This window comes from Saccoglossus kowalevskii, chromosome 5 (assembly GCF_978046115.1).
Source record: "Saccoglossus kowalevskii chromosome 5, keSacKowa6.1, whole genome shotgun sequence".
Lineage (NCBI taxonomy): Eukaryota > Metazoa > Hemichordata > Enteropneusta > Harrimaniidae > Saccoglossus > Saccoglossus kowalevskii.
In genome coordinates, this window is record NC_140645.1 from 8,784,585 (window position 1) to 8,797,775 (window position 13,191).

Consider the following 13,191-nt stretch of genomic DNA (forward strand, 5'->3'; position numbering starts at 1 on the left):
CAGTTGTAAAATGTCCGCGGTGACATTGTTCATCAGATCATCGGATATTTCGTTGACATAAAGCAAGTCAATAGGAGCGGTGGTACCATCACGTTTATGTAAATTCAATGTAGTACGCGGGATGGTATTATATCCGGTACGCGGGTTGCTAAACGCCTTGAGATTGAGAACTTCTGATGAATGAACGTTAGCGCGTAATTTGTTGGCGAACCCTTGAGTAACAAAGCTACGGTCGGCCCCTTCATCAAATAACACTGTGGCGGGTAAAGTATTTCCATTATATGATGTAGGAATTTTAGCTGTTTTCAGCAGAGTTCTGCGTAGTTTGGGCTCAGGCGTAGTATATGTTCTTCGATCCGATTGAATCCGAGATTCAGAATTACGAGTAGCATGCGAGAAATGGACGTTCACTTCGGACGATTTGGGGTTTGAAGTTGAATTGCTATTGTCCGTATGCAATGACGTGTGGTGCTTACCTTGGCATTGTCTGCACGTAAAACGGGATCTGCATGCTCGCACTGCGTGCTTGCCGAGGCAATTGAAACACAACGAGTTGCGTTTCACAATGTCTATGCGATCTTTGTAATTGTTATACGTTGTGCAATTGAGCGACTTGTGTGGTCCCTCACAGAAAGCACAGTTTTGGTAATTCTTCCCTTTCGAGTATCGCGTCGTGGACTGTCTCGGGGGACGTCGCTGTAAAGATCCGTGGAAGGCAGATATATTCTGAGGATTGGTCTCGTTACATTTATCGACTGGGGTTCGATTTACCTGTGTACGGAACGCAGAGACAGTTGGTTGATAAGTGTCGGGTTGAAACATAGTGGGTTCATGTCCGACTGAAAGTACACTTATCTCATTAATCATAGCTTCGTTGAGTGTTGTTAGTGTCCACGCATTTCTTCCTTTCGCACGCATTAACTGTGGCTGGAAATCGATAGGTAACTTGTCTAACAGCATTGGTATTAGCAGCTCGCCGGAGTTTTGTTCGTCACGTCCAAGGGCTCTTAATGCTCTGATGGTCGTTTCTAGATCATCGTGAAAGTGGCGTAGGCTTGCTGGGTTGTTTTCCGGTGCGGGTCTGTTCCACAGTGATCGCATGTGAGCGTTTATAATATCTTGGGTTTGTCCATACCTTTTGTTGAGGAGATCGTAGGCGATTGTGTAGTTTACTTCGGTGATCGGGAGTCCGTCGATTAGTCTTCCAGCTTCTCCGTCAGTGAAACTACGCAAATAAGAAAACTTCTGGACCAGTGGAATTTGCGTATCGTTGTGAATAGCGGCGTTGAAACTGTCAATAAATGAAGACCATAGTAGTGAATCGCCATAGAACGTCGGTATCTTGAGCTGGGGTAATTGTATTGATTTATGTCGATGTTGCGGCGGATTAGCTGCCTGGGTTTGCTGGACTGGCTCGCGTTGGGTCTGCTGACCGCGTTGGGCTGTCGCATTTTGTTCCTCCAAGAATAGCATGAGTCGGGTGCATCGGTGGCTGACATCGACTTCGTACGACTCTGTTTCGTCGAATTCTTGGCTGTCAACATCGACGACGTCCATGACTGCTTTGTTAGCGGCGATGAGATCGTTAAGTTTTCTTTCTATCGTCACTTGCTGCACGCGTATATTTTGATGAGCGGTCTCTTTGTCTTGTAGCTCATTGAACTGATTGACTAGTAGTTCAACTGGTTCGAGGACTCTTCAGAGTTGCGTCCGAGCTTTATCCCGCTTCTGGATGAGTTGAACTGTTCTTGGCATGATTGCTTGCTGTGATCTGACGTTGAGTCGTAGAGGTCTGGTTGAGAATCCTGGTCTCGGCACCAATTTTGTGGGGGAAAACTGCCACAAACAGTATAGGATCTTTAAATCTCACCAGATAGACTGTAGATACATCAAGCAGTAGACGGTATACCAGTGTGCAATGTTCTAATGGTGAACACGCATTTATTCAGTTGTACAGCAATGAGATAGAGCTAGTTGAAAAACTACATACGCTAGGACGATTTGGAACAATGTATCACTTGGAGTACAAAGGATGAAGTCTGTCTTAATTAACACTCTTTGTCAATTTAAAGACAAGGGTGGATTCACACCTTAGAATTTTAATCCTTGGCGTCAATTAATATGATTGGTTGTTTTAATTGAGCCAATCAGGGAGAATACACTTATGTAAACTGATAGAAATGGCTGAATACAGACCAAAGTGTGTTTCTTTGCGTCACGAAAACAGCATAAATCTATAGAAACTTTGACTACAACTACTCAATCTTGACAACATAACTGGAGATAATAAACACTGATAATTACATACAACAATGAAGTAAATCTGATAAAAAGAAGCGAAGTTATGGTTAAATAACATGAAAAATATATGTATCCACATGGTAATAACGATAACATTAAAATGATTGACATTTGTATCTGATCGTCAAACAAGTACTTGTCCATATTGAGAGATATTGCTCTGGAACAGCATTCAACATCAGCCATTTTGAATACATGTATATATATATAACATGATGTATAACGAATATATAAAATTTAAATATAACAAGACATGAAATGTCACAGTCCCCGTTATTTGATTATAAAGTAGTACAAGGAACATCTGCAAACAGGTGAATGAATATGTACTCTATGTGGGTACAACTCATCATAAAGTGATTTCCCATAATCTAGTTTTGTACTGACAACTAAAAACTTCCACTGACCCATGTTCAGAATCTCAGAGTACACAAGTGCAACAAAACTATTTGTCATACATGTATACTTGCTCAAGAAACTGCATTCATAAATCAGAGTGAACCTTGATGTACATGACTTCTTTGTTAATCAGGTCTTAGTATATTACCAGGACCTGGGTTTGTTTCAACATCACCACTGGGCATCAGAATCATTCTCATGTTGTCAAATACAATTTTTTATTAATACAGTAAGGTTTATTATTTAAAATGTATTCATTGTACATAGAACAACATCTGTTAATTTAAACAACTGTAAAAGCTATGTTTTCAGAGCAAGTACATGTAATAATTAAGGAAGCCAGTAAAGGTTGGTCTGCTCATAACCTTCAATGGAGAAGTAACAATAATTGTTTGAAGTCTTTTTAGTGCAGTGATATTATTGCATTTCATCATTATTAATGGGTATAAAATACTGTAAACCATTTAATTTTCACTTCTAGATATATTCAGGATTCTATGAAATTTCAATAAAGTCCCTGACACTCCATGTTGTAGGAACCCAGAAAAAATTGCCTTGCAAAATTGAAGCAGTTCACAGCACCACTGTAAAAAAAAAAAAGTTTAAAATGAGTATTGTTAAAGAATGATATACACATGTGGGTTCATAAGACATACCGGTATGTACCAATCTGAGCGGTTCTAGAGATTAATATCACAAGATTTTACTCTCCGTGATTCAATATCAGCCCTATGTATAACGCTGTGTTGATCAGGCGAACTAATTGACAATGGCCCTACAGGTATCGCTATGCAATCACAGTAGTTTTGTATTCTTCTTGCATTTCGACCATGGAAAAATATTTGTTTTTGAGAGTGGCCGAATTATTAGAAGAAAAACAGAAACTATTTTTTTTTAGTATAAATTCTAGTAACTGAAATGCAGGATTGGTAAAGAACAAGACAATAAGCAAGATTGATAAACCTTCAGCGAGCACTCCTGAAATTTCAGATCATTGGTACCATGTTTTTGGATACATTCAATAAAATTGGGTTATTTATTTGATGTAACGAAACATGCATTCACAGCAGACGGAAATTCGTTTGAGATGTTACTGGATTTTTGTATTCAGTTTTCCATTTCAACCACCATCATCACTTAGTAAGCTGAGATCATGCATAAATGCACAGTGTAGTGCCACCAGAAAACCAATTGCTTGAGAATATTTTGCACCATTACACCATTTCAAATATTATATTAATTCACAGACAACAAAATAAAGATTTTCAATAACGTATAAGTTTTCCCACAGTTGATGATTGTATGGCAATTACATGGCTTCACCAGTTTTACTCTGGAAGAAGTTGGAAACAGATAACAGGAAGGGGCTACATGGCTACATCTTTTTTTTTTGAATTTGAATCAAGCATGATTTTTAAATTTTTTTTTTTACAAATGTCTATTTCAGGGCAACAGAAACAAAAACAATAAATGTGTAGGTAGGCATTTTAACAATTGCACTATTAATATTGGATGAAAACGTCATTACCGATATAAATCATAATTCTGTTCAAATTAAAAATAAGATCACATTTAATTTAGTCAGTTTTCATAATTAAATACATAATAACATGTACTTATAAATTTGAATAAGGTTCAACGGCTTTTTCATTTAGTGCCAGTTTATACACCATAAAACTTCTGGTTTAGGTGTCACACTCAAAGAGTGAAAGGCCTTTGGTTTGGCATCGCGAAATGTTGGAATTGAATCCCCCCAAAAATTCAGTAAAGTTTACGAAAAGTAAAGTATTTTCTAAAAGAAGTTTCGAATAAATACAAACACGAATACATTGCTTAGTTGTTAGTACCGGTAGCAAATGATCACGGTAGCACAATCTGGTCATTCTGTGTTTCGCAAGTGAATAACTTACTTGTTTTCGAAGTATTGCAATTGTTTATTATTATTCAGTAATGATTATAATACGCACAAAAAATAATTCGTTGAATTTTTATGAATTGGAAGTAATATTCAACTTAGTTTCATCGTAAACGAATGATTTCGGTCGAATGTAAATGCGATGCGATATCCGCCATGTTATTTCAGTACACGTGGTCATTTAAATATGTTAATGACGGCTCAGTGACCTTGTGGTGAACGCAACAGGGGATTCACCGATGTTTAGCAAGATCTTTATGCTTTGATTTTGACGGGGAAAACGGCATGATTTTTTTTAAATCGAAAAATTAGTTGTTTTCAAAAAAATAAACTGAGCATTCAAAATATAATTTAACATTGTTCACAGAAATAACAGCCCATTGTCGAAACGAAGCTTACCCATTCACGCTATTCACAATAAACATGATACTCTTGAATAGGTGTCAATGACTACGGTAAAATATAAATTAGACTCTTTTAGGCATCAGGAGTGAATGAAATATCCAAAACATTAAAAAAAAAACTGCCGAAAAAACGGGCGATTTCACGGTCCGTTCACAGACTGTGGTCCGTTGCAGACTGCTCGACCGACCGTCCATACACGTGTTGTCACTGTACATCCGCCATGTTGAATCGCACAAGATCGCCAAAATCTTCATTGCAACTAACAGTTCAATGCTCACAACATAAAAAATATGAATATAATCATAGGCAACCTGCTATTATATAATGAATAAATTGATCGACACAGGGAAATTCTCCCCCCCCCCCAAGTTGTGAATATTTCGGAAATCGCTACACAAGCAAAAGACCGGAAAACGATTTACCGGTACTTGAAAACTATGTCCTCGTGAATTAATCGTTCGTGTACAATAATTTGACAGGGTATACAATTCACAAACTAGTTTCGTAGATTAGAGACAATTGTTTGCTTTTTTTGGTTTTTCACAAGAATATAAAGCTGGCAATCATCATAATATTCACGTCCGTACGTCACGAAATGTACACCAATCGTACCCCAATAAACTGGAAAACTTACCTTTGCAAACACGTCTCTTATGCCGCCTTCTTGAAGTTCTTGAAATCAAATAAAGTTACTAGTTCTTCTAGTAACGAGTGAATGAGACCACTGAGCCAAACAGAATACATGTATAAACAGTACTATAATAAATTGCACGCAATGGAGAAATCACGTGCCGTAATAACAGCAGCCTTACTCACAGATCTAATCTACTGTAAAATATTTTATTTCAGCTGGAATTATCATTCGCTGAAAAGACTTTTTCTGGGTGTTTTGTATTGAATTTATTTTCATTGATTTTTGACAAGTTGACTGTAAAATATAAGAAAAGGGTATATTCGCTGGATTTTATTTTAACTGAAACATTCCTTCAGCGAAAATAGCAAAAAAATGTTGCAAGCAAAAATAAAGTATTTTACAGTAATTAATTTATTCTGAGCATGCGCAGACGTTTTGTCAATGTTGCCGGGAGAGGCAATTTTTGATAAAATCGTGAAAAAGACCCACTTGGGATTTTCAGATCTGGAAAAAAAATTACGTGCATACTCGGAGGGGACATGTTCATCAACCTGCCAAGTTTCACTGATATCTGCTGTAGAATTTCTGAGAAAATGTTGGAGACGGAATTATGGACATAACCTGAATTAGTAGTCCCCTTTTCAGGCTGCGCCTGAACGGGGACTAATAAGTCAAAGCATTTAAGAGATATGGCTCTAGAAGCACAATCATTAAAACAAAATGGCCGCCAGTCAGCCATTTTGAATCCAATCTGAAAAATAAAATGACGAGCATCAGGAACCCGTAATGTCTGATGTATGTACCAAGTTTGAACGAAATCCACACATAAATGCTTGATATTTGATGATTTTTTAGCACAAAAATGACCACCATTCGGCCATTTTGAATAGGATCGTCAAACCAATATATCTGTTTATCTATGACATGATGTATAATGAATATTTAAAATTTGAAAATATTATCAGTCTAAACAAGTCAGCGATATGGCACGAGACCTACATTCATTAATACAAAATGGCCGCCAGTCGGCCATTTTGAATCTTATCTGAAAAACAAAATTATTTGCATCAAGGTCCCATAATGTCTAATGTATATACCAAGCTTGAACAAAATCCATCTGTAAACAGCCGAGAAATAGTTGATTTTTAGAATTTTTTAGTACAAAAATGGCCGCCCTTCGGCCATCTTGAATCAGATCGTAAAACAAAATTATTTGCATCAAGGTCCCATAATGTCTAATGTATATACCAAGCTTGAACAAAATCCATCTGTAAACAGCCGAGAAATAGTTGATTTTTAGGATTTTTTAGTACAAAAATGGCCGCTATTCGGCCATCTTGAATCAGATCGTAAAACAAAATGATGTGCATCAAGGTCCTATAATGTCTAATGTATATACCAAGGTTGAACAAAATCCATATGTAAACAGTCGTGAAATGCTTGATTTTGATGATTTTTAGCACAAAAATGGCTGCCATTCGGCCATCTTGAATCAGATCGTGAAACAAATTGACGTGCATATGTATCATATATCATGATGTATGTGTGAAGTTTGATTGTGATTGGTCCAGGCATTTCTAAGATACAGGTCCGGACGCACGCACAGACGCACGCACGGACACACGGAGGTCAAAACATAAGTCCCCATTTTTGGACTGCGTCCGAACGGGGACTTAAAAGGAAACTGGTTGTGAAATAGGTAAGTCACTGTTTGTATCAGGATTCTCTGTCCCCAGATCAATAATGAACGATATTACAAAATCAGTATTTTCAAATAAGACTAGTCTCATATACACATCATACACTTGAGGTGTTTTCTGAACATTCATTATTAAAGTCATGTTACTACTGCGTTCAAGGGACTTCAAACATCAAACAAGTACATCCTACATGTAGCTTAGTTGTTTTTAATGAGTGTGATTTATTGTAGTGAAGATAGAACTAACTTTAAGTTAGTTAATAAACTATACTATACATCAGGTTTTTATCAGTATTACTTATGAATACAATAAGTTCCAGATTTTCCAGTTTTGCGGACAATACAACTTTAACACCAATATTCTAACACAATGCTGACACAATCTGAAATGGACATGCGCAATGATAGATGAGTTGCTAGGTTACCAGGTGTCACACACAAAGGGATGGTAAGCTTTGCAATATGTGTAACTATCATGAATACTTAGTTTTAAATTGGAATGCCATGAATCATTGCACAGTGTGACATCTGTGTGATATTCTAATACAGTTTCATATTCAGAGCTATAACACTGGTATGTCAAAAAGGATAATTACCATACGATTCCTTCCTTTCTTCTTGGAGTAAAAAACTGCTTTGACATCATCTAAAGGTTTATACACCTTGAAATTCCTCATTGACAATAATTCCTCCTCTAAGCAACTTTTCTTTAGATATCTGAATAAAAAATGTTAGAGCAACAAAAGTAGTATAATTTTCTTTTTCTTTTTAATTAAATATTTCCTGTGTCACAAGTATCAATTTGTAATGTCCATCGCCGAAACATGGACACTAAGCATAGCATATACGCTATTATACCTACAATTGTACATTAAATAACACCAATATCTCCAATTGGAATGTGGTTATCATTATATTTAAACAAAATAATACTCAACATCACAATAATAATTAGGTAAAGAAAACCAGGCTGGAAAAATTCAGAGTGGAAGTCTGGAAGTGGTTTTTATTTAATCCTATGTTGAATTCTATCTGTTTTCTTCTAAAAAAACACATTTAACAAAATTTTCAACACAATTACATTGCTTATATGTTCATAAGAACGATATAATTCAGCTTGCTTCAGCGCATGGAAGCAACAAAAATTGATGAAAATTGTGGAAGAAACTGTATTACTCACTAAATGCTAATCTACAAGCATTTGAGGGATTAACTGAAAACAGCGTCCGGATTACTTTCGGAAATTCCGTCGCGTTTCGGAAAGTTTTAATTTTCAAAACTTTTGAATATTTATTTGTGCTTTTAGGTTAGTGAGAAGGTTATAATAATTCTTCATTTCACTTTAACACTGTTTTTACACCCCTCAGACCCCTTTAAAAAGTCACTTCTGGCCATTATAATGGCCACTATTTTCTTAATGGCCAGAGTATTGACCAGAATTTTTTAAGTGGCCAAAATATTTACCAGTGTTTTTAAAATGGTGGTTTTAATGACCCATGTTTTTTATACTGGTCAGAATAATTACAATTGCTTTTTAAATGATGGAGTTGATGAACATTTTTTTTTGATGGGCAGTATAATGGTCATTTTATTTTTCATTACATACATAAAATGACCAGTATTTTTGTTCATGTCTCTAAATATAATGGCCCAGAAAACAGCCTGCTACCTCGTGTGAGCTCAATATACGTGTGGGAATTTATTTTTCCCAAGTTTTACTGGCGCTTGCAAGTACACTTAAATGAAATTTCGCGAATATTGCCTCGATCCCCAGTGAAATTTCATAGTAACGCTGATGCCAGTGACTGCTGGTGGACTGCATAACCTGCGGAGTATTTAGATGGTGTTGAATCATAGGACGATTGCAGTACTGCAACTGGCACATCAAGGTATGAATTTGTAATTATTTTACCATTTTACAATGACTTCAATACAATATTAGATACTTTTGTTGTTGTTTATGTAGCAGGATAGTCTTTTGGGGGCTTTCGTTTTTGTTCAGTCATGGCACACTGTGTAAGTAATGCTTCATTATTATTCATAATTGTCAAACAACAAGCTCAAGTAGGTGTTAATGAGGATTAGCTCCTATGTTTGTTAATACAAGAAAAGTATAAACAAAGGTTATTTCCAACTCCTGAAATCTGCAAAAAAACATCAACGTAAATTTGTTTCCATTCATGGCAATGTTTTCAAATTATTTTAATAAAATAATTTAACTGACTGCAAAATGTTTGTTTTTTTTAAATTTTCGAAGACTATGTATATTGTTTTTTTTTTCTCTTCAGACAATACCAGCAATAGTGTACTGTACACTGGGAAATCTAATTTAGTAATCATGTATTAACTATACATGTATATATTATGCCCATAACATCAAATACCATACAGAATCCCTTTTTCCTGTAAACTAGTATAGATGATATATGCCTACAGTGTGCAACAGTTCATTTTTTTTTGCGCACAAAAGAAAAAAGTAAAACTCATACTCAAAATAACTTTTAATTTAGCATGGATTTAAACTAAATTTCAATTGAATCTAATATTCTTTGCTCATCTTTGAGCCCAATTTGATTTGAATGAGTTGTAGAGATCAATATAAGAGGGAAGTGAACCTGAATGTATGCACCTAAAGTAGGAATAAACAGAAGACACTTATTCGTAGCATTCACGTAGAGCTCTTTAGCAAAGGCTAAGAGGTCCAATACGTTACCCTGTGCTAAAAAAATGTGCATGAATACAGGCTAAGAAATACTAGGTACAGAGTAAATCTGGTCAGTCCAAAGCCTTAGCACAGGCAAAACAAAACATGCATGAACGCTTAGCTCGGCTAAAAAAACCATTGTATTTAATGTTCCTTTAGGAGATTTACTACTATATTCATAACTTTTTATTTTGGTGTGCCATTTCCTGCATGACAATCAACGCTAACACATATAGAGAGATTGACTCAAGAAAAAATGTACCGATGATGAGACTGTGCTACTTCCTGTTATTCTGCAATTTGCACTTTCTGAATTTGCTTTGGTATTGTTTTATAACTGTAGAACTAACTTTCCTAGTTACTCTTACTAAGCACTCATAGTTAAAATTTCTGAAGATTTTGCCTATTCTTAATAAGTTTGGGCGTTCCTTACCCCGTGCTAACCATTGTTTCCTTCTGTGCATGAACTCAAACATTAGCTTAAATCTTAGCCCGTACTTTGTGTAGCATGAACACTACTATTGAAGATACAGGGGGCAAATGGGCGAGACTTAAACAAAATATAATGAAGGTGTAATATGCAGTCAGTAAATGTCCTGGGCGTTTCTGGGTCAGCCAAATTGATCATGGGTACTCTGGCTCAACTGGGACAAAAAAATATTTAGTTTATACATGTATAACATTACTTAAATCATAGACCTTAGAGAACAGGGACATACTACTGTGGCTACCCCTTTTATGTAACCTTAGTTATAATCCTCTACCCAAATTAACACCTTAGAGAAACTGATAATAAAGCTATGTCAACACCTCTGTTACATCTTTTTCTATTTCATAAGCCAAACATGGCTGCCAGGGTGTAGCTACACAAAATGAGACAATTTTGTGGTTGGAATATAATCAGAAAAATTAAATTTGATCAAAACTTGAATAGCCAAGTCCATTCTATTGACGCGAGTGAAACTAAAAATTAACAATTTTTATTCCACTATGAAATCAGGAAAGGGAAACAAAAATGGTAAGTTTTCTCTGCAAGGAAACAAAACTGCCTAAAAGTAAACAATGACCAAGAAAATTTGTGTCATTATAACAAGTGGATTTTTCATCATATTTAGAACAGATATAGCATAGTGCACTTGTTATACACTGACTAATGGGAATACTAGTAAAAGCTGTTTCAGATGTATAAATCTTCTAGGTACATGTATATGTATTAATGAGATTATACAGGAGGTTATAACCCACATTGCACATTGTCTCAGACAGAAGTTGCATGACCCTGTTTTCTAAGGTCATGCTTAAATCATAACCATCCGAATACCATTATTTCACTTTTCAAACTAAACTGTTTTTATATTTTTAATAGCATTTTTTTGATTTTGAAAAAAAAATATAGAAACAATATTACACTTAACATAATTACTCTATTAGCAGCACATGCGCTTAGGTAAATTACAGGGATCTTCAACGGTCGAAATATGTAATATTTTCATGATTTAGTATCCACAAATGTAATTTTAGAGCAAATATGGTATTGTATTGGATCATAATTATAATACAATTATTTATTTTGTGAAAGTACCTGGGGATCGATGAAGTTGTACATGCATGGTGGCATTCCCATTGTGGAGGGACTCTATAATTTTGTATGTACACAACTTCCTACTTTGAAAGACAAAATCATGCAGCTGCATTGTTACATAACATTCTTTTGTCTCTTGTAGGAAGTTAAATCCCCCTATTGTTCTCAGAAATTAGGTTCCCAAGTACAGCAATGTACTGTCCACAGAGGGACTGTGTACTGTCCTAGTCTCTCAAGAGATGAACTGTGTGTATATATGGCACAACCCCTTAATATATTCGGTTAGGAAACAATTTGATGTTATTCTGTTTTATTTGATATTTATATTTTTTCAATCAGAATGTACCGGGTATCATCTTTTTGGAAGTATATCTGAGTTGCATAGGGGAAAAATTGACATATCACAAGATGTCATTTTATCCACATTGTTATTTGTGAGGACAGAAATATGCCAGAATACACAGACACCACAAATTTTTGTTTCCAAAATTGATTACAAAGTGTCTTAATTAAAAACTGGTCATTGTAAGCTAATAGCAATCTGAATTATTTTTTGCAGATAATGACAATTTAAAAAAAGGAAATACTATATAAATGGAACGTAAGAAGTTGAAGAACCAGAATTTATGGACGTGACGTTAAGGGGAAAAAAAAGTTTAACCAGTATTGATGGATGCAATGGTTTAGCATTTGCATGTTTATCAGTTTTACATTTGCACACAGATTTTGAAAGTTCCAAGTGTGTAGAGTTACTGTACATTCCTTTTTTTATGTTTTCCCTCAAATAAAAGTGACATCTTTCAACTGGTATTTCATGATTTTCAGCTATCTTATATAGTTCTTCTTGCTGACCCTTTTGTACACACCCACACTCACTCCACAATCTTTCATCTTCTTAATAATAATTAACAGGAAAATATTATTGAAAAAATCCTGTAGAGATCAAAAACATGAACAAATTTGACACGCCTACATCTTTGAGAAAAAATATTTTACACTAGAAAAAGAATAGCACAAAAACAAAGAGGAGAAAAAACATTTTGCACAGCCCCCTCCTTAAGCTAATCGCCTCTCAAGAAAACTTGATGAATATCTGGAGGAGTATGACATTGCAAACCTAAAATATTATTATCCACTAAAACAGTCTGTATGGCTGTGCACTACATCATGATTTTTCAAAAACAAAACAAAACATGGCATACTTTTAATATTGCTTACATATTCTTGTTTTGTCTAATGTTTTCATTAATTATCCAATTTCTGTACTTTATTTGTTTGTACACTGAGCTGAATAATTAAGATGATGTTTTGAAGCACAGCGATAGAGGGACTGTGTTTGAAGCAATGTTTTAACCCCCCCTCCCCCCATATGACTTTTTTACTTTGCAAAGCTGTACCTCCCAGATCTTTAGTTGTTTATGCATAGATGGTCTTTGGTTATAAATTATTTACTTTCCAGTCATTTTTGAAGTGTAAACCTTTGTCATACTTTCTGCTGTGTTGACTTCCTGTCACTATGCTTTTGTTTCCCTTTGGTTAGCTAAACATATGA

The 13,191-nt window shown here is 35.3% G+C and overlaps 2 long non-coding RNA genes across 3 annotated transcripts in view; one reads left to right on the forward strand and one right to left on the reverse strand.

The window, feature by feature from the left end:
• The window catches only part of LOC144362339 (uncharacterized), a 67,708-nt gene that overhangs the window by 10,102 nt on the left and 44,415 nt on the right, over positions 1-13,191 (reverse strand). For both annotated transcript variants that reach the window (XR_014929403.1, XR_014929404.1), the window contains one exon: positions 7,950-8,070. This is a non-coding gene — a long non-coding RNA (uncharacterized LOC144362339). The remainder of the gene's footprint in view (positions 1-7,949; positions 8,071-13,191) is intronic.
• Positions 11,468-12,443, forward strand: LOC146745476 (uncharacterized). Its single transcript, XR_014929405.1, has 2 exons — positions 11,468-11,920; positions 12,199-12,443. It is a non-coding gene; the product is annotated as an uncharacterized LOC146745476 (long non-coding RNA).